This window comes from Balaenoptera ricei, chromosome 4, assembly GCF_028023285.1.
Source record: "Balaenoptera ricei isolate mBalRic1 chromosome 4, mBalRic1.hap2, whole genome shotgun sequence".
Taxonomy (NCBI): Eukaryota; Metazoa; Chordata; class Mammalia; order Artiodactyla; family Balaenopteridae; genus Balaenoptera; species Balaenoptera ricei.
In genome coordinates this window covers 74,069,086-74,090,826 of record NC_082642.1, presented here as the reverse complement: position 1 = coordinate 74,090,826, position 21,741 = coordinate 74,069,086, and the positions used below count along the sequence as shown (strand labels likewise).

Sequence of the window (21,741 nt, the reverse complement as noted above, 5' to 3'; positions counted from 1 at the left end):
TGCCATACTTCAAATATTATTTAGTTATAGACATACTGACTGCTACAATGAACAGGCAAGGATATTGTTCACATTTAAAATACTTGATTTTCAGGACTTCCTGGTGGTCCAGTGGTTAAGACTTCGCATTTACACCGCAGGGGACCCGGGTTCCATCCCAAGTCTCCCTGGTCGGGGAACTAAGATCCCACAAGCCCCAAGACATGGCCTAAATAAATAAATAAGATACTTTTCTATCCCAATTTCATCTCTCCTTTTCTCTCACTTTGCTTAATGTGCTTCTCCATAAACTTAGCCTATAAAATTAGCCATCCTTTCCTCAAAGGAAATGGATTTTTATTATGATCCTATTAGTCTCACCCCTCCAAATAATTCTTTAAAAAACAAAAATTTTAAATACCTGTTAGAATTTGCCAACAAACACCTACCAAAATTCCTTACAATGAATTTTAGTAGAGCACAAATTACAATATCAAAAACAGACACTGATGCTCATTACAAATATATGAAAAATAATTTTTAAAGTTCCAATAACTCGATTATTTTTTAAAATTGCAAATAAAATTTTCTAACACTGTATCTATGGTTTATAAGCCAGACATAAAGGAGCCTTGTCACAACAAGAACATTATAACAGGGGCTTCCCTGGTGGCGCAGTGGTTAAGAATCCGCCTGCCAATGCAGGGGACACGGGTTCGAGCCCTGGTCCGGGAATATCCCACATGCCACAGAGCAACTAAGCCCGTGCGCCACAACTACTAAAGCCCACGCACCTAGAGCCTGTGCTCCGCAACAAGAGGAGCCACCGCAATGAGAAGCCCGCGCACCACAACAAAGAGTAGCCCCCGCTTGCCGCAACTAGAGAAAGCCCATGCGCAGCAACGAAGACCCAACACAGCCAAAAAAAATGACATCACTAGAATAAAATTAGAAAAGTTCTTCAACTAGGGGCAACACATTACATTCACCTGATCAACAGATTAGATAAATATTTTCAAAAGATTTTTTAAATAAACATATTCTTTTGCATAGTCATAATCCTTAAGAAAAAAATATTGTATCATTATAATGGTCAGCTATTCATTAAGCCCATTAAATTGAGCATCCCATAGTGTGATTTAAATAAAAAAAGAACAACACTTCCATTCTCTTCCAACAAAATGCAATTCGATCAAAAAGAATTCAAACCAGAAGATATAATGGGGGAAATATGAGATTTGTAAGCAGAGGTCCTAAACTGCCACTACTTAGCTCTGTTGCCTAAACAGGTTGCCAGATAGTCTCTGAGCTTCAGTATTTTCCTCAGTAAACATGGTTTTAGCAATAATTCCCACTTCACAAGGTTTCGTGAAGTTCAAAGGTGATGAAACACCCTCCATGCTATAAATTATTACATAAACATCGATAATTATTTATTACGAGCTAAAAGGTCTGTGTGCTACATGTATCTCCTATTATCACAATTATTTTATAATTGGGGGGCAGAGCAGAAGGAAGAAAAAAGTGAGCCTGACAGCCACACAGGCTGGCGATAACAAATATTAATCTGTCAGAAAATGTAGCAGGCAACTAGTGGGAGAAGCAAGAAATTAGCAAGCAGCAGAAGAAAAACGTTCAAGCATAGCATTTTTCTGAAGAAAAATACAGAATAGCTATATGATGCAAGAGTATATAATCTCTAAAATAACCATACAATCTTTGCTAATTTCATTGCCAAGAATTTTTTACTTATTAGGGAATTTGATAAAAATTTAATATGCCAAACATTCAATCTCAAATCTCTGGAGTCACTTGATATTGTCACAAAGTCCATAATCAAAGAAAAAAATGCTTTGGCACTCATAGATGACCCCACATCGCGAAGGATTCTATTACAAACATCCAAGGGCATCTTCCATCCCACATATGGGCTGGCCTCTGAAACAGCAATATGCCCCTCTCTAGAGGCTCTGAGATGGAAGCACTACTCAGGGGACTTCCCAGAAGTTCTAAAAATTCAAGGCACACTGAGACAGAAAAACCCTTTAAAAGCTACCCCACATAGAACAAAACACCCCAGTCTAATGATCTACACTTCCTTCCCTCTTGCCTCATTATTGTCTAAATATTGGTCCTATAAGACACTTTCTTTCACATACAAAATCAATACTCCATGCCACGTGCTCTGAGTGGCTTCTCTCACTAACGATGACAAGTCTGTGCTGACACATCTCAACCAGATTCCTTTGTGACCAAAGCACAGAGACTGGTTTATAGCCTGGGATCAGAGCTAAGCTAATTGACTCTTAAGAGTTTTCAAATCCTCACCCTCATCCTCTCATAGACCACCCACACCCCCACTAAGATCACTGCCCCCAGAAAGCACTATAAAACACTTGCCTTCATGTGGCCAATAGTGCAGCCAAGAAATCAGGAAGGACCTTCTTGTATAAGAACTGCTAAAACTGCAGAAACCAAGGATCACATCTTGGTTTTTGTAATAATGTTAGCAGAGTACACACAGGAAAAGTAACTGCACTTTTGGTAAAGATGGTAAAGACGGGGATGGACCACCTCTTTCATAATATCCAGTGTCTTTTGTCTTAAGATTTGGTGTGATATGTCTTTAGAAAAAAATAAAAATTTTAAAAATGTTTTAAAAAAAGAAACCAGGCAGGTTAGAGAACCGTACAAATTGACAGGGAAATGTAGCTCAAAGAATAAGAGGGCAGAATATAAACTAATACATTTTTCAAGTAATAGTGGTAGAGTGTTTACTAAAATAGATTACAGTAAAATTCTCATATATTGGTCTAATTTTTTAACAAACGGTAGCATAAGAATGGAGATTCCAAAAATATATTCATTCTATGATAATTGCTTAATATACGTCAAACCACAAGATACACAAAAATAAGGGGGGCGGGTAGAAATCACTAATAAAAGTTACTGGGAGAGTTACACAGCAGTATAGAAGAAAATTAATCTAGATCCACATCTTACACCAAACACTATAACGAGGTCCAGATAGATCCAGGAGAAAAGCATCTAAAAAACTAGAAAAAAGAGCAGAATAGCATATTTATCCTACTTGTGAAGGGGAAGATAATTTCTGGCCAAGAAAATATATAATATCAAAAGAGATGGAGTAGTTGAGTATAAAAATGTAAACACTAAAGAACAAGTTTTGCATTACAAGATATAAGGAAACAAACAGAAAACCAACAATAACAGAATGGGGAAAGATGTAAAGTATAATGAAGAAAAGCTTATATCCAAACCATGTAAAAAGTGATAAAATTATTGATACAAGATGTCAACATTCAGGTTCAACTTGGTAAGAGTTCACTGTTGTTTTTTTAAAGATCGTTTAGTTTTAACTGTAAGAAAATACTAAAATCAAATCATCATCACTACCTCCTGAAGTAAGCAATTAAAACAATCTTGAGGCAATTATTCACCTACTAAACTAGCAAAAAGTATTAATATTACACAGCCTGAAGCCACAGAGAAAACCTGTATATCTACTCCCACAATATAAATCGGTTCCACCCTTCTAGAGAGCAATAAAACTGTGACCTTTGACACAGTATTTCTCCTTTGAGTATGACCTCAGGAACCCAACAGTAAGAGAGAGGAAAAAAAACTAATTTGTACAAAAATATTCACAGATGAACTATTTATAATAGGAAAAAGTAGCAATGGCCCCAAATAGAGGAACTAAGAACTTGAGACATATAAACATAACAAATACTGTAACATTATTTAAAATGACAAATGTATGAATTGTGTGTAATTGCATACGGAAAATATGTATAGAATTGTGTATAATGTACATACAAAAAAAATGTTCATGGAAAAAGAACACATACTGATGACAAGGAAGAATAGGGAGAGGGGAAGGGAGGCTGTACGCTGACAAAAACCTGAAATGAAACTGGAACAGATCAATGGTTTTATATTTATTTAAGTTCTTGACTTGGGGGTCCTCAGCCTCGCCTCCCACTACCTTTGTGCTTGGTCTAGAGTGGTGTTTCTCATACTACTGTCGTGAAGGACCAGGTTGTTTCGTTTTGTTTTGTATTTTGTTTTGCTCCTATTCATTAAGGAAAGATACATGGTCCTGGTGGTCCCACTGCACGTGGCTAGTTCTCAGCTCCAGCTAGGTGTGAACTTAATGTGTAAGCACCGCAAAACCCAAATGGGTCTACATCCTGTTCAAACAAACTAATCCACTGCTGATGCACTTGAATGTGGCTTCAATGTCAAGTTGCTATAGAAATTTCTAAGCACCTACTCTCAATGTTTGTGCTTATCTCATGGCACCAGTCAGCTGACCACACTTCAAGTAGCCCTGGTCTAGAGCTAAGTGAACTGCCCAGTTCTGAGAGTCTCACTGTCAGGGAAGCATCTCTTCAAGGACCCCCAGGGACACCAGGCCAGGCCTCAAGCCTTCAGAGCAGCCCATGTCAAAACCAGCTGCACATGTCACCGCCTGCACATCTGCAGACACTGCCCAGGTCCCACACCATCTGTCAACCTGCCAGCCTCTGCCCGTGACCAATTCCCACATCCCTCTGCTCGTCCCCCTGTGCTGATGGTCCTTAACACCAAACCCACTTTCATTTCACAACTGTTAGCATCTTGTTCATTGAAATCTGCAGCTGTGAGAAACCCAAGCTTCCTTCATTCAGAAGCTGAGCCATGCATTCATTTGCTCCTTGAGGGCAGGAAAATTGTATCACATTCATTACTGAATTGCAAAAACAGTACCTGAACAGTGCAGAGCAGGACTGGACAAACATGGAAGAGCAAGTTTTGTGTAGTTATCTGTCATTTAGTTACACAGTTTAGTCTCTCTCTCTCAAACCGGTCCTCAGTGCCCTCCCGATCTGGATTTAAAATACATTGCGGGGCTTCCCTGGTGGCGCAGTGGTTGAGAATCTGCCTGCTAGTGCAGGGCACACGGGTTCGAGCCCTGGTCTGGGAAGATCCCACATGCCGCGGAGCAACTGGGCCCGTGAGCCACAACTACTGAGCCTGCGCATCTGGAGCCTGTGCCCCGCAACGGGAGGGGCCGCGATAGTGAAAGGCCCGCGCACCGCGATGAAGAGTGGACCCCGCTTGCCACAACTAGAGAAAGCCCTCGCACAGAAACGAAGACCCAACACAGCCAAAAATAAATAAAATAAATAAATAAAGTAGCTATAAAAAAAAAAAATACATTGCGCAGCACAGGCTCAATTTAAACTCTTTGGCATAACTAAACAATGGGAATCATCAAAAGAGAACCGATGGCCAGGCATAGAAAAACAGACTGAGGCACCAGCAGGAATACTCACTTTTCAGGTTTGTTTGGCTAAAGTCATGCTCTTGGCAACATGGACGCCAGAAATGCACTGTCCCAGCTCTCCTGCCTTCCATAACCAAGCCAGCCTCACGTGGTTCTTCAAGACAGCAATGCTGTCTCCACAACCCCTTCCCACCATGGACCCTATCTGGCTCCTACTTCCAGAGGCCACCCAGCCCAGAATGACCAGTGTGTGCTTCTCTACACGGTCTTAGCTAAAGAAGATTCTAATTATCATTCACATGATGCACTGAACAGAAACGTGACCAAGATGCAAGACTTGATTTAGAAACCTGAAATTACAAGGAAGTCAAGAAATACCACCCAGGGCTTCTCCAAGGTTCCATAACAATTCCCTCTGTCAACTTCTCCCACCCCGCGATCAATCCCTAAAAGAGAAGAGCAGCATTAGAAGCCCATGCATTGTTTAAACCCAGTCTTCAATGCATTTCAATACAGATACAAGAGATACAGAGCCATTCACTTATTACTTTATGTTGGATGATCCTGCATGCTATTCAGAAGTAACATTAAGGACAAAGTCGCCTTGTTTTACACTGCTTGCCATTTAAAAGAATATTAAAACACTGGCGAATATAAAGGTCAAGGTTACAACATGTTTCAGAGGAGCAAGTGAACAGTCATTTTAAATAAAAATACACCACGCTGTCAATCAGTAGGTGTTTGAAGAACTTTGTTTACGACAGTGTGTTCTTGGAGACCAGCCTCCGCTGGAAGACAGGAAGGGAGAGGGAGCCTGTGTGAGCCGCGCACTCAGGAAACAGCATCCTGCGTAATCCTTGTTTGCATAACATCAGAACAGTGTGGAAAACAAGTGGTCACTGCCTCAAAGAGAAACATGATGCAGGTAGATGTAGTCACAAATCCATGACACACACACCCGTACACAAAAGGGGAGACAAAAGGGACAAGAACGCAGTATTTCCTAGAACATTGATTATTTAAAAAAAAAAAAAAAAAAGGAGAGAAAAGAAATGAACTAAAATAACTGCTTATAATAGTGAAAAGAACTAACCCCCATGCTCAAGAACAGATTTGCTTAGTAATTTACGGTACATCCATGAAACATAACACTTTTTCAGCCATTTAAAATTGACTTGGGATGAGTATTTACTAATAGGAAAAACTGTACATAGTATTTTTGAGTGAAAAAAGCAAGTAACAAAAGAGTGTGTACGATGTACTATACATAACACGTACACGCTCCACGGCACAGGATGTCATAACAGCTTCGGGAAATAAGGTGTGATTCTTTTTTTTTTCCTTCACATAGTCTTTTGGCATTTTCTAATTTTTCTTTAGGAACATGGATTCACTTTTTAATAATAAAAACAATAACATTTTTCTTAACTGAATGTATTTAGAATCCAAAAATATATGTGGAATAGAACAGGCAGTCATTCAAATGTTTCCTTTTCTTAAACCAAGCTTTCCTTAGGCTTTCACAACTTCACAGCTTTAAGGGTCTGGATATTCTCGCTACTCCAAGTAAAAGTGTGGTTTGAAATAACTAAGAGATTATCTCGAAATGAGTAGCTAAGGAAACGTGGGAACACACAAGTAAAAGAGAGGTGATTAGGAAGGCAGACAAGAATGTGATTACAACTGAGAAAAATGAAGCTAATCAAGGACACTGTACCCCAGTCGGATGCCATCCAGGTTTACAGGCGGGGGTGGTCTGTGCGGAGTCTGGAAAAGAAGCTATGAGAGAGAATAAGGCTGTGATGTCTTCTCCGGGGGCAAGAGAAGGGGGGCGGGGGGATGTGGGGCAGGAAGTTTATTCAGCAGAGAGAGACACAAGCAAGCTTGGTGCCCTGATAACATTTACATCCTAGCAAGGAGAGACAGAAAATAAACAGAAAGAGACATAAAAGATAATTTCCGGCAGAGATAAGAGTGATAGAGGAGCCTGAGGGTGCAGACCAGGGAGTTGGGGTCTTGATACAGCGTGTTGGGGGTGGAGCATGGGGCGCTCTCCGGGAGGGCGAGATCTCAGGATGAGGGACGAGGCAAGCAAAGTGGAAAGAGAACCCTCTCTAGATGAAAAAGCACGTACAAAAGCCACAACTCCAGGAAAAGCCTGGCTATGTCCTCAAAAGACAGAAAGAAACTCAGGGTGCTGGAGTCGAAGGAGAGGGAGGAGAGGTCTGCAGAGGCAGGAGAAGAGCAGGATGCAAAACCACTGGATGGTTCCCAGATGAGAAGCGCCACAATCTGATCTACATTTTTAAAGAACATTCTGGGACTTCCCTGGTGGCGCAGTGGTTAAGAATCCGCCTGTCAGTACAGGGGACACGGGTTAGAGCCCTGGTCCGGAAAGATCCCACATGCCGTGGAGCAACTAAGCCCGTGGGCCACAACTACTGAGCCTGAGCTCTAGAGCCCACAAGCCAGAACTACTGAAGCCCGTGTGCCTAGAGTCCGTGCTCCGCAACAAGAGAAGCCACCGCAATGAGAAGCCCGCGCACCACAACGAAGAGTAGCCTCCGCTTGCCCCAACTAGAGAAAAGCCTGCATGCAGTAACGAAGACCCAATGCAGCCAAAAATAAATAAATAAATAAATTTATTAAAAAAAAAAAAAAAAAAAGATCACTCTGGCAACAGGGAGAGGATTATGGGGAGAGGATCCAGAGACTACATGGTTCCAAGGCTACTGTAAAGTCTAGACCCACGCTGCCCAATACAGTAGCCACTAGGCATATGTGAATGTTTCAATCTAAATTAATTTAAATTAGGTTAAATAAAAAATTCAGTTTCTTGATCGCACTGGCCACATTTCAAGAGCTCAGTACACAGTCACATGTGGCTAGGGTTACCATACTGGGCAACGCAGATATGGAACAATTCCATCATCCCAGCAAGTCCTTTAGACAGCCCTGTCTAAACAAGGCAAGATGGCACCTTAGCCTCTGGGGGAGGCAGAGGAGGGAGGGGGGCTGGGTGCTCGCAGCAGAGATGGGGAGACTGGGGTAGATTCAGGCTATAACTTTAGGGTACAGCCCATAAGCATAGAAGACAGAATAGCTGTAGAAGTGTGTGGGAAACGGCAGAATCGAGGTCAACCCCTAACTGCTTTCATTCATTACTTCATAAGACTGCCCACCTCTCTCTGCTTGACTCTTGCTTTCATCAAGCAAGCATCTGCCTATTAATCCAGCCTCTTGGACACTTCCATATCTGAACGGTACATATGAATATTCCAATGACCGGAGCACAGATTCTCCAGTACAATCTGGCTTCTAGAGCAAAACAAACAGACCACAGTTTTAAAATACAAAAATTAAGTACACGCAGATGGGAAGCAAATGTACAGTCAGAAAGTAAAACGGGGACGTCCCTGGTGGTCCAGTGGTTGGGACTCCATGCTCCCAATGCAGGGGGCCTGGGTTCGACCCCTGGTCGGGGAACTAGATCCCACATCCATGCCGCAACTAAGAGTCCGCAGGCCACAACTGAGAAGTCCGCATGCCGCAACTAAAGAGCCCACATGCACAACGAAGATCCCACGTGCTGCAGCTGGGACCCAGCGCAGCCAAAATAAATAAGTAATAAAAATAAATAAATCAAATTAAATTTTAAAAAAAGAAGAAAGTAAAACAAAGTTCCAGATCAAGTGCAGCAAGCACACAACCCACAGAAAGGGGAAATGTGATAGAGAAAAAGCACTATCAAAAAATAGGCAGCGGGCTTCCCTGGTGGCGCAGTGGTTGAGGGTCTGCCTGCCAATGCAGGGGACACGGGTTCGAGCCCTGGTCTGGGAGGATCCCACATGCCGCGGAGCAGCTGGGCCTGTGAGCCACAATTACTGAGCCTGCGTGTCTGGAGCCTGTGCTCCGCAACAAGAGAGGCCGCGGTAGTGAGAGGCCCGTGCACCGCGATGAGGAGTGGCCCCCGCTTGCTGCAACTAGAGAAAGCCCTCGCACAGAAACGAAGACCCAACACAGCCAAAAATAAATAAATAAACAAATAAATTTATTAAAAAAAAAAAAAATAGGCTGGGGGACTTCCCTGGTGGCGTAGTAGTTAAGAAGCCGCCTGCCAATACAGGGGACACGGTTCGATCCCTGGTCCAGGAAGATCCCACAGGCCGCAGAGCAACTAAGCCTGTGCGCCACAACTACTGAGCCTGCATGCCACAACTCCTGAAGCCCATGCGCCTAGAGCCCGTGCTCTGCAACAAGAGAAATCACCGCAATGAGAAGTCCGTGCACCGCAACAGAGTGGCCCCCACTCGCCGCAACTAAAGAAAGCCCACGCGCAGCAATGAAGACCCAAAGCAGCCTAAAATAAAATAAATAAATTTATTAAAAAAAAAAAAAAAAAAAAAGGCTGGGAAAGACTCAAACAGCTCACCAGTAGAACAGAACACAACATTTGCAAAATCCAAAACCTTGGTTTCAACAGCAAATCCACAGAAATAAATTTGTCCAAATTAGCTAAGTAGAAAAAAAACAAACGCATATAATCCCAAGAGACTGTAGGCCTCTGCTAAACGTTGATAAATCATGCTTGTGGCCATGAAGTGTTAAGAAAAAATAGACATGTTAATGCAGTCATGATTCTTCTAGTTTGCTCCAACTTTGACGTTCTCTCTGCAGAGAATTCCTACGCCTTACAGCTGCAACGGCCTGGTCCCAGACAGCTAAAGGCACAGTCCGAGCAGCAAGGTTTTGACACACTATAAATTTACTGTTCCACTGAGGCATCATTTATTAACTTTTTTCCTAAGTAGGAAACTAAACCCTTGCTCTGGGTATTTGGAGCAATGAGGATGCTGTCACCTGGACAGCTGGGAAGGGTTTGGGCAGGACACGAGGAGAAGCAGCTACCACGATGCTCAGAGGACAAATGGGCAAAATAAAAATCGTCAGAGAATGAAGACACTGAGGTGAGCATCTTCAGCAGCACTGAACTGAAGCTATAATCCATCTAAGTAATTCCCAGCTTACATCTAAAAAAAAAAATGTGAAACCACCTTGTCAAAGGTAAAAACCTCTTATAGTCTTTTCTTATTATTTTTAAGAACAGATGGCTTTCTTCAGGATGCATTTCCCCTGATAAACTATATTAAACATGAAGATTAGGTTTCCAGGCTAACCCATAAAAAGTCCATCAGTATGAGCTGAAGCTGAGTATGAAAAACACCCCTGAAGAGAGCTCCCCCCAACGGAGACTAGCAAACACTCACGCCCAAGGCTTTTGCTACCAGACAGAGCCTCACAAAGAATTACCAAGTACAGGACGTCCCTCTATGGCAACCCCAAGACCTTATAAATCCCATTTCACCTTATTCTAGGAGGGATCCCCCCCACTACATCCCACTAAAAAGAAGGATAGCAATAAGTAGTATTCCACGGGCAGCCGTGAGTACAACAAACCCTGCAAGGTAGGTAGTACAGAAGGGAAAACCAAGGCTTAGAGAAAGTCACTGAAATTAAGGCACTTGCTGAAGTCCTGTTGCTATGAAGTAGTAAGAAGGGGGGCAGACCGGGACCCAGGCCAGTCTGGCCCCCCAAGTGCTACCGGGTTCAACTGAGAAGCAGATGTCATTTAGGTGGCAGGAGCTAGGTGGGCGGCTGGCAGTAAGCACAGGCCATTCTAGGGGCCTGGGGAAAAGAGCAGTTTCTTCCTTTTTTTCAAGGCTATATCATTCCAAGAAAGCAGAAGGGACAGGCAAAGGAGAGCCACCCCACTCAGGTGAGTAGCCTGGGCCGGGTGCTCTGCCAGGTTTTCCTGCGAGGGAGGGGAGAAGCTGGAGCAGGCCCTGGCAGCTCCACTCCCCGAACTCAAAAGGACAACTGGAGGGGACTTCCCTGGTGGTCCAGTGGTTAAGACTTCGCCTTCCAAGGCAGGGGGTGTGGGTTCGATCCCTGGTCTAGGAGCTAAGATCCCACATGCCTCGCGGCCAAAAAACCACAACATGAAACAGAAGCAATATTGTAACAAATTCAATAAAGACTTTAAAAAAGGTCCACATCAAAAAAAATCTTAAAAAAAAAAGGACAGGACAGCTGAGTCCTTGGAGTTAGCCTTTCCAGGATGACAGCTCCCTGACAACAGCAGTGGCAAGACCCACCGGGCAGGGCTCCGAGACGCTAGGGAAGCAGCTGTAGGGTTTGACGGCCTCCACGGTGCATGCACCCTCATCAACTTCAGCCACTAAACTGGATCTATCAGTGGTTCCGCTCTGCTGGGTGGGGGTCTGGAGCGATAGCCCACACCAACTGAGGCTCCTTCCAAAGCCTCAGGCTGGAAATACTGCCCCGGGCTCCTGTCTGAGTTTCTCTGGAACTTGGGCCGATCGGTGGGAGGGCAAGAGGCCTGGGCCAGTCACTGCTTCCTCAAAAACCCGGGGGTCAAAGATCCCAGGAACAAAGAGGTGGGGCCCTGAGGCCCGTCAAAAGGAAGGGTTACTCACAAATCCAGAGTCTCTAAACTAGGGGCTGCCAAACTCTGCAATCCGAACCCTGACCTCTGAGCTCCAAGCCAGTCAGTCCCCAGTTTTCCCTGTGCGCATGCGGTACTTGCCAACTCGCATCTGACCGCCTCACCTTCCTCATCTATGTCCTTGATACACTCCATCTCCCGGGGTACCGGCTGTGAAGTCACCTTTAACTCCTCCCATTCCTTCACCCACTGCATATTCTGTCACTAAGTTGAGCCATATCTTTCATTGAAATCTCTACCGAGTTTAGTCCCAACACCCCGCCATCTCTATCCCCACTGCCATCACCCTCAGGAAAGCGCCCCCCGCCGATATTACAAGAGACTCCTAGCTGAATTCCCGTTCAAGGTCTCCCTACCTCCCAACCTATCCCTCATTCCACTTCCAGAACAGCCACACCAAATAACCACGGCCTCACGCTGTTCCCTTGCTCTCAACTGGCCTGCTCATCCGGTCTAATCTTATCAAGACAGTCTCCTCCACAACCCACAGAAGTCCCAGCCTTGCTTTCCAGTCTCCCCAGTAATCCCCTCTTCCATAAGCCAGTGAAGGCTCTCATTTACATGCCGAGCTTGGTGCCACCCCCATACCTTTGTCTCCCCTCCTCCAAAATGCCACCTTTTCAGATCCCATCCAGTTGTCCAGGCCAGTAACTCTTCTAGACTTTACTGATTACTCCTGTGCCTGAAATCTCCATTCACACGTTACAAGTGCCACACTGTTTAAAACGTAAATATCCGGGCTTCCCTGGTGGCGCAGTGGTTGAGAATCTGCCTGCCAATGCAGGGGACACGGGTTCGAGCCCTGGTCTGGGAAGATCCCACATGCCGCGGAGCAACTGGGCCCGTGAGCCACAACTACTGAGCCTGCACATCTGGAGCCTGTGCTCCGCAACAAGAGAGGCCACAACAGTGAGAGGCCCGCGCACCGCGATGAAGAGTGGCCCCTGCTTGCCGCAACTAGAGAAGGCCCTCGCACAGAAATGAAGACCCAACACAGCCAAAAATAAATAGATAAATAGATAAATTTATAAAAAAATAAAAAACTTAAATACCCTATAAGTGCTTCAGGGCCTAACCTCATGACATATCAGGGCTTACGTACCATCTCTGTCACATACTGAGATGTCTGTACACGTCTTTGAACAAGCTACCTAACTTCCCTGACTCTCAGTTTCCTCTCTGTAAAACAGGGCAACAATAGTAATTATCACTTATAACCAGTTACAATTGTAATTAAATGAGGTCCTATATATAGAAGTACCTAGAAAGTATTTGACTCACTATAGACACTCAAAATTGGTGCTCACACTCCACTATGATAGATAGATCCAGATCATTCTCTCCTTTCCTGTGGTCCTCTGTTTCTCCCGTAATACTCACACCTCCCCAATAGCACCTAGCGCAGTCCTGGGGGCATAAGAGGCGCTAAATAAGTATTAGTACTTGCTAATTAACACAAAACAAAATGTTTTATTGTTAATCTTATTACAGGAAGCCCATACTATTCTGCAACATCTCTAGTCTGGAGTCACGTTCAGATTCATTAAATTCTTATTATTGCCTTGTCCTGCTGTTCCAGCTCTAAAAATAGGTGCTCTCGTTCACATCTGCCCTGCACATGGGGACAACGGGTGTCCTGGGCTGATCATGAGCGGCAGCACAGAGGCCTGGGCGACACCCACAGACACCAGCTCTCTTGTCACCTCCCCAAGGGGCACCATGTGTGATCACTTCTACCAAGATCCTGGGGCATCTAGAATCATAATACACAAAATACTCAGCAAGTACCCAAGACACATTTCCCTAGCTTTGCAAGGGTCCAGCTTATGACTTTCCAGACAATATGATAAAATAAAAATACGGCATTGGTTATTTTTAATAACATTTTTTATTCCAAAATGTATGCTCATGATTTTTTTAAAAACAGAAAAGATACAGCCTTACTAGCACAGGTTCCCAAACGGCACAGTTTTCAATCCTTAATTCTCTAAGACCTCAGCTATTCTGTGTCTTCAACAATTGGTATCCCAACCACGATAGAGATGGACAAAGTGCTTTGAAAGCACAGGAAAATAATTCTCTAACGCAGCTTGGGGGGTGTGGGGAAGACCCCAGGAGAACACCTGAGCTGGTTTTTAAGAATCGGTGGGGTTTTCAGGGGGTGAGGGGTTGGGAGAGGGCATTCCATTCCAAGCACAGGCCAACGCATGGAGGGATGAAAGCATGGGGCATCTGAAGAACACAAAGGTGCTAAGGGACAACAGTGGCAAGGAAAGTTGGATCAACGTGGTAAACTGACTTGTTTGCTCTGTTAGAAAAGTCTGAACAGTGCCACTGAAAATTCCTAGGCAGGGAAGACATGATAAGACCCATGTTCTAGAGAAACAACTGGGAGTGCAATGTGACAGATAAAAGGGAGGCAAGGTGGTCAGTTAAGAGGCTTCTCCAAGAGTCCATCCAGGCAAGAGGTGATGAGGGCCTGAGCCCTGGCAGCGGAAAAGAAGAGAGAAGGCCAAGCCGGAACCCGGCCACTAATGGAAAGTGACGTAAAAGAGACAGGGATACACCTATGTCCACAGCAGCATTATTCAAATAGTCAAACAGTGGAAGCCACCCAAGTGTCCACTGATAGCTGAATGGATAAACAGAATGTGGCGTATACATACAATGGACTATTATTCAGCTTTAAAAGGGAAGGAAATTCTGACACACGCTACAACATGGATGAACCTTGAAAACAAGGTAAGTGAAATAAGCCAGTCACAAAAGGATAAATTCTGTATGATCTCACTTACATAAGGAACCTAGAGCAGTCAAATTGATAGAGACAGAAAGTAGGATGGTGGTTGCCAGGGGCTGGGAAGAAGGAGGAATGGGGAATTATCGTTTAATTGGGAAAGAGTTTCAGTCGTGCAAGAAGAAGGGTTCCAGAGATGGATAGTGGTGACGGTTGCACACAACAATGGGAATGTACTTAATACCACTGACGTGTATACTTACAATGGTTAAGATGGTAAATTTTCTGTTGTATTTTACACAGCTGTTTAAAAAGAGAGAGAGGGAGAGGGAGGTAGAGTGGATGGCATTGTACATCTCCCAGCCTGGGGCACTAAATGAATGGCAGCACCTTGAACTGAGCTCCAGTCCACAGGAAGGATGCAGTGGAGAGAAAAGAGAACTCAGAGATGCACAGATGTCCAGGTTCAACGTGAGCTGAGAATACAAACTCTCCCAAAAAGGCTCCCTGACAGGACCGGCACCATCTCTTACATTCCCAGACTCTAAAAATGACACAACGTTAAAGGGTAATTAACTGCTGCCAAAAAGAGACAGCAAGTGACTTCTTGATTATTAGATTAGAAAAGCAGGACTCTAGGGTACATAGGGCTGATTACACATATATGTCAATTTCACTCCTTTCTGAAACCCAAATAAATGAACACTTAAGTGATTTTTTAAAAACATAAACCACAAATCTGGAAACTGTGCTGTAGATGGGTAAGCACTAAAAAGACTAAGATGAGCTGATAAAGCCAAATCCTAGCCCTGCAGGAGGAAAAGCCAAGATTCTATCTGATTTACACCCCAGAATTTCCAAAAGCCTCCAGAAAACTCCAGGTTACTCTGAAATTGGGGTGAAAAGGAGCTAAAATAAGGAGGAAAGATTGAAAATCTATGTAGGTACTACTCAGCGCCCCAAATCCCTCCTCCACACCAGCAAACTACTGATTTATTCTCTAAAGCAGGTAAAAACAAAGGATTCAGGTCTGTGGGACAATGGGCTCAGTTAAGAATAGGGGTACCATAATACATGGAGAATTAGACACGTATGTGTAATGTACATGTATCAGTACAGAACGGGTCAGAAAATACAAACTATTCTAGGTATTTCAGGCAGGAAGCAATTTACTACAGGAAATTAGAGGCTTACAGAATCATGGGAAGAGCTATGAGAACCAAGGTCAGAGAAACTACCACTCAAGTTCAAGAAATCAGGATGCACAAGCATCAAAAGCAACTGAACAGATGATCCCAGCTCCCCCATGACTGATGTGTCTTTGAGTCCCAGAAGGACATTCAGAAGCTGACTGGAAAATCTCACATCTGCAATGTGAATTGTGCAATAGCAATAGTGGCTTCTCCTTCTCTTTCGCCTTCCAAATCTCTCTGGCAGAACCAAAATCAGAATCCTGCCATCAAAGGATTCTGGGAAATGCAGTGTCCATGTTCCCAGCTCCTGCAACATGGGAGAAGGCTTAGCAAAACAGGGATAGGGTTGAGAACCAGGAGACAATATCCAGCTGGTATTCTATATCCATATGCTGAGACCACCCTCATCCTCTTTTGCTCAGCTCCCCTGAGTCCTGGCAGACAGGTCTTCAGTTTCCAGGCAAGAGATGACAGAAGTCTCCTAACCCGTGGTCAAAGGAAAAAAATCAGGATGCTAAAATGTAAGGTTCCCCAAAGAAACAGCCCAGCCAGATGATCCTACGGTAAAGCCGATATTCAAAAGAATAAAGAATTCTCATCTCTAAAAGAGCCAATAATTCGAGCCCAAGTAGTTGCAATTGTTTTCAAAAGGAGTCAAATTCTCTAAATTTTAATTTGCTTTAAGAAGAATGTATGTGTGGAATATGACATTATGGTTGAGCTTAGATTAACAACAAATTATTCAATCACCACAATGTGAAAATGTGAACCCACAAAAACCTCAAGGCAGGTGGGGTATGTCACTGGAGTAACCAGTTGTACTTGCCTAAACTCTAGAACTTTGGTTTTCAAAGTATGGCCTGGGAACCCTGTGATGCCCCAAGACCCTTCAAGTGATCTGGGAGGTCAAAACTATTTTCATAATGAACTCATTTGCCTTTATCACTCACATGCTCTCATGAGCGTTTTTCAGAGTCTACATGACATCCGATGACATCATCACTCTAATAAGCTAATGGAATGGAAGCTGTTTTAAGTTTTTCTGTCTTAATTTCTAATATGGTAAATATCAATAGATAGAAACCACATAAAAGCTCTTTGGGGTCCTCAAAAATATTTGAGTATAAAGGAGCCAAAAAGCTTGAGAATTGCTCCTGTAAAACAACTTTTTAGTTAGTTGCTTTTGGAAGGGAACTTTTGATATGTGAAACCAATTAGACTTAGTTTAAGTTTATATCTTCCAAGAGAAAAAAAAACAATCTGTAAGTTCCTAAATTTTGCTTTACTATCTTATATCTGTTTATCCATTAGGAGGAGGATTTTTCCACATAGATCCTAAATTAAATTATTTTTTTCCCCTGGGAAACAACTAAACACCATGATAGCAAGTCTCATTGCCCAGAAGGCAGCATACACAGCACAATAGTAAAGAACAGTCCCTACAGGGACTCAAACAGATACTTGTACACCACTGATCACAGCAGCTTTATTCATGATAGCCAAAAGGCAGAAACAGCCCAAATGTCCATCGACAGATGAATGGATAAAGAAAATGTGGTCTATACAAAATATAGACTATAATTTAGCCTAAAAAAGGAAGGAAATTCTGATACATACTGCAACATGGATGAAGCTCTTGAAGATATACTAAGTGAAATAAACCAGACACAAAAGGACAAATACTCTGTGATCCCACTTATATGAGGTACCTAGAATAGGCAAATTCATAGATACAGAAAACAGAACAGTGGTTACCATGGGCTGGAAGTAGGGAGGAAGGGAAGTTATTGCTTCATGGGTATAGAATTTCAGTTTAGGATGATAGAAAAGTTCTGGAGATGGATGGTGGTGATGGTTACACACAATGCGAATGTATTCATGGCACTGAACTGTACAATTAACATGGTTAAATTGGTATAAATAAAGAACAAAAAAGCAGAGGTTCTAGAGCCAGATAACCTGGATTCAAATCTCAGCTCTACCACTTTTAGTTTGTGTGACTTTTGTGCTTCAGTTTCCTCATCTGCAAAATGATAATAACATACAGCATAAGGTTGTTGTGAGGATTCCATGAGTTAATATATGAATAAATATATGCTTAGAATGCTGGCTGGCAACTAGCAAGTGCCCCACCACTGGCTCTCAAACTTTAGCACGGGTCAGGATCACCTAGAAAGCTTATTCAAATACAGATAGCTAGACCCCATCCCAGAGTATCTGTCTCAGTGGGTCTGGGATGGGACCCAAGAATTTGCATTTCTAACAGGTTCTCAGGACATGCTGGCGCTGCTGGTCCAGGAAGCGCACTTTGACAACCACTGTTCTGTACAAATATTAGTTGTCATTATTATTATTAGCAATGTCTGAGGTAGTACCAGGCAGATCCCTAAGTACTTGTAGAAGGAAGGACAGAGAGACAGAAGTACACTCCTGTGTCGTTCCTCTACTCACAGAATACTTCACTTCTGGTCATCGAATGTGAAAGGTGGGGTGGACCCCTCAGGAAGCAATTCTCCATCTCTCCGTAGACACTGAGTGCCCCACAATTTAGCTCAGTTCTGACACTACCTAGAGATACCATCACATTCCACAGGTTAAGGGCTCAGTCCCACAAGGCTGCCTCCCCCTGCCCCCCTATTTTAGACACCAGTTGCAAGTCCAGGTTATCACCTGTGCTTCTGAAGGACTGACTATAAATAGTAGGTTCCCATGACCCCCTCATCAGGTTCAATTAATTTGCTAGAGCGGCCCACAGAACTCAGAAAAACAACTTACTTACTGGATTATCAGTTTATTACAAAGGATGTTAAAGGATACCAGTGAACAATTAGAAGAAGAAATACGCAGGGCAGGGTATGGGGAATGGGGCGTGGAGTTCCTGTGCCCTCCCAGCACCCTCCAGACCCCGTAGTTCAGCGACTTTTGTTGTTGTTGTCTTCATTAGATAGGCAAGAATGACTAAATCATTGGCCACTGTTGATTATGTCAATCTCCAGGTCCTCTCCCCTCCCAGGAGGTGAGGAGGGGCTGAAAGTTCCTACCTTCTAATCACTTGGTTGGTTTCCCTGACAACCAGCCCATCCTAAGGAGCTTTCCAAAAGCCCCTAACACAAACTCAGGTGTGGTTGAAAGGGGATTGTTTAAGGATAACAAAAGACACCTTCATGGGTCTTATCACTTAGGAAATTCCAAGAGTTTTAGGAGCTCTGTGCCAGGAAGAGGGTCAAAGACCAAATATATATTCCTTATTGTAAATCACAATATCACAATATCAATACTGTAAATCACAATTTCATATTTTCCTACAAGGAGATGATCTCAAAGCCTTTCCCGCTGGATTTTGTTTCCCAAAATAAACAGACTGTACCAAAGCCCTTGTCTCGGTCTTCAGTTGACCCCAGCTGAGACAGGGCATAAGGTAAGCTCCCCACTCTCAGACAGGTGGGGAGCGGCATAATTAGCACCAGAGTGGCCCAGCTCCTCTCCTACCTAATGCTTCATACCAAGTAGATGTTTTAGAACTACAAGTTAAATGGGTAAAAGAAAATAAAATGATGGCAAACTATAGAAGACAGACTATAACTGCTGTGTTATAAGACACAGACCCTAAGTAATGTAGGCTTCAGAGGAAAGGATGAAGTTTGAAGCAGAAGGCAAATAGAGGAAGGTGGTCCTAGAAAAGGAAATGAGCCTTAACACACTGAAGACCCAGAGACTGGACTCCCCAGAGCTGACAACCTAGAAAGTGAGAAGAGGTGGGACAAGGTACATTCAGATGAAGGAAGGGCTCAATAACTAAGGAGATGAGAGTAGATTTTACATGGTGGTTCATGAAGGCTTGTGAGCAGAAGTATGAACCAATTTCCCCACTCAACCACACCAAACTTTCTACATAACCCCTGACAATCACCTGGGCTTACAACATGTGATTAACTCTCTTTTATCTCTTTCTTTTCTTCCTATGGTGATTACTAATTGGCCAGGCACACTTTACATATTAATTTATTTAATCCACAAAACAGCCCCATGAGGTAGGTTCTATGATTGTCCCCATTTTACAGATGGAGAAACTGGGGCACACAGAAGTTACACAGCTGGGTGACAGAGCTGGGATTCAAACCCTGCCAGTCTGGCTCTCTCTTTCACATCTGTCCCCCACAACAAAGCCACCACTTTCTACATGATAACCCCACATGTTTCCTTTCCCAATGTTTCCCATATGTTGTATTCTTACCATTTTCAGAACCCATAACCACAAGTAATTTGTACATCTCCTACACATTCATTGAGTTCCTGGCATATATACCAGATGCTGCACCAGCTGCTGGGAATACAAAGATACAAAGTCCCCATTCTCCAGGAAGGTCCCATCACAGATCTTGCAAGATGAACCAAGTTATGGAGAGGTGAACCTACAGGTCGAGGTGAGAAGGTGGGCCTGGGATGAAACCAAATTGGTAGGTGAAAAAACAATTCTCACCCATCCCAGAAGAACTATTACTTGAGCTGGAATGTTGTTCTCCTATTTATTTCTATGCATCTTTATCTAAGACCATTTTCAAAAGTATCCAATGCAAGGATGACTATTTTTTCCACTCAAATGGTTTTGGTCCTTTGTCTACCACAGTCCTATAGCACTGGTGGATTAAAGTCTGCTGTGTTTGGCACCAATGGATTTTGCTCTGTATGGTTCTTATAGCCATGCATGTATGAGTTGGCACATAGTAGGTGCTCAAGAACCCTTATGGGGTTCATGATGAATTGTTAAGGACCACAGGGAAAGATCTGGAATTATCATGCACTGTGCTTTAATATAACTTGTTATAAAACCTTCTTTCTCTTCCTCCCTTGAAACATAAGGAAATATACTGATTCACTGGCACTGTAAATAAGCCTAGTCTTCCCCAAAGAAGTAGTGTGACATGAATGAAATCATCAGTTTACACTGGACAAGATGCTTCTAGAATAGTGTTTGGCACACAGTAAGCTCCCAATAACTATTTGTGGAAGTGAATTAAAATAATCAGCTTTTTTTTTCACACCTGCCTTACACTATAATGTGGCAAAGACTTCCAATAACAAAGTTTGTGGGCTTCCCTGGTGGCGCAGTGGTTGAGGGTCTGCCTGCCAATGCAGGGGACACGGGTTCGAGCCCTGGTCTGGGAGGACCCCACATGCCGCGGAGCAACTGGGCCCGTGGGCCACAACTACTGAGCCTGTGCGTCTGGAACTTGTGCTCAGCAACAGGAGAGGCCGTGATAGTGAGAGGCCCGCGCACCGCGATGAGGAGTGGCCCCCGCTTGCCGCAACTGGAGAAAGCCCTCGCACAGAAACGAAGACCCAACACAGCCAAAAATAAATAAATAAATAAATTTATTTTAAAAAAACAAAGTTTGTAAGAAGAATTTGAAGAGTAACCCAGATCAAACATAGAAAAAGCAGTTTTACCCACTTCACACGTGTTATCCTAAAAGAATTAGGCTACTTTCTTCCTGGAGCTCACAATCTGCAGATGGCTTAAATTAATTAGGGTCATCCCTCTCCACCTTTAAAAGCTATTAGTGGAAACCTGCCCAACACTAGACACAAAATCTGAAAATGGCATTTTCACATACTTTGTGGATAACAGGATTTAATGACACTGCTGACCGTCACATTAGTGTGATCACAATATGCCAAGTATTAAATATAACCATTTCATTCCACTCTACACAGACCTTTTTGAAAGAAAAAAATAAGTAATGAACAAATGAGATTTTTATCCCCCAAATGATCTGGAATTAACAAAAAAGAAAAATTAAATATCACAGAGGATACTAATTCTGGGACTCCAGTGTGTACAAAACAAAAAGGCTTTGAAATCAGCTGAAATCAACTCACAACATAATAAAGGATACTTTGGAACATTTGCCGCTCATTTGGGTTTTTTGGTTTTTTTTCGCCAACAATACATAATAAGAATAAAATGTGTTAGACTATTGTTGTGAAACCTGCCTCAGTCCCTCCATCCATG

At 43.1% G+C, this 21,741-nt stretch overlaps 1 protein-coding gene and 1 non-coding gene across 3 annotated transcripts in view; one reads left to right on the top strand and one right to left on the bottom strand.

Annotated features, from left to right (window-relative positions):
* USP13 (ubiquitin specific peptidase 13) overlaps nucleotides 1–21,741 on the bottom strand; it is a 120,582-nt gene that overhangs the window by 97,551 nt on the left and 1,290 nt on the right. The gene's annotated exons all lie outside the window — the stretch shown is intronic.
* On the top strand, nucleotides 2,419–2,603 carry LOC132365637 (small nucleolar RNA SNORA81). The gene has a single exon (XR_009503162.1). It is a non-coding gene; the product is annotated as a small nucleolar RNA SNORA81 (small nucleolar RNA).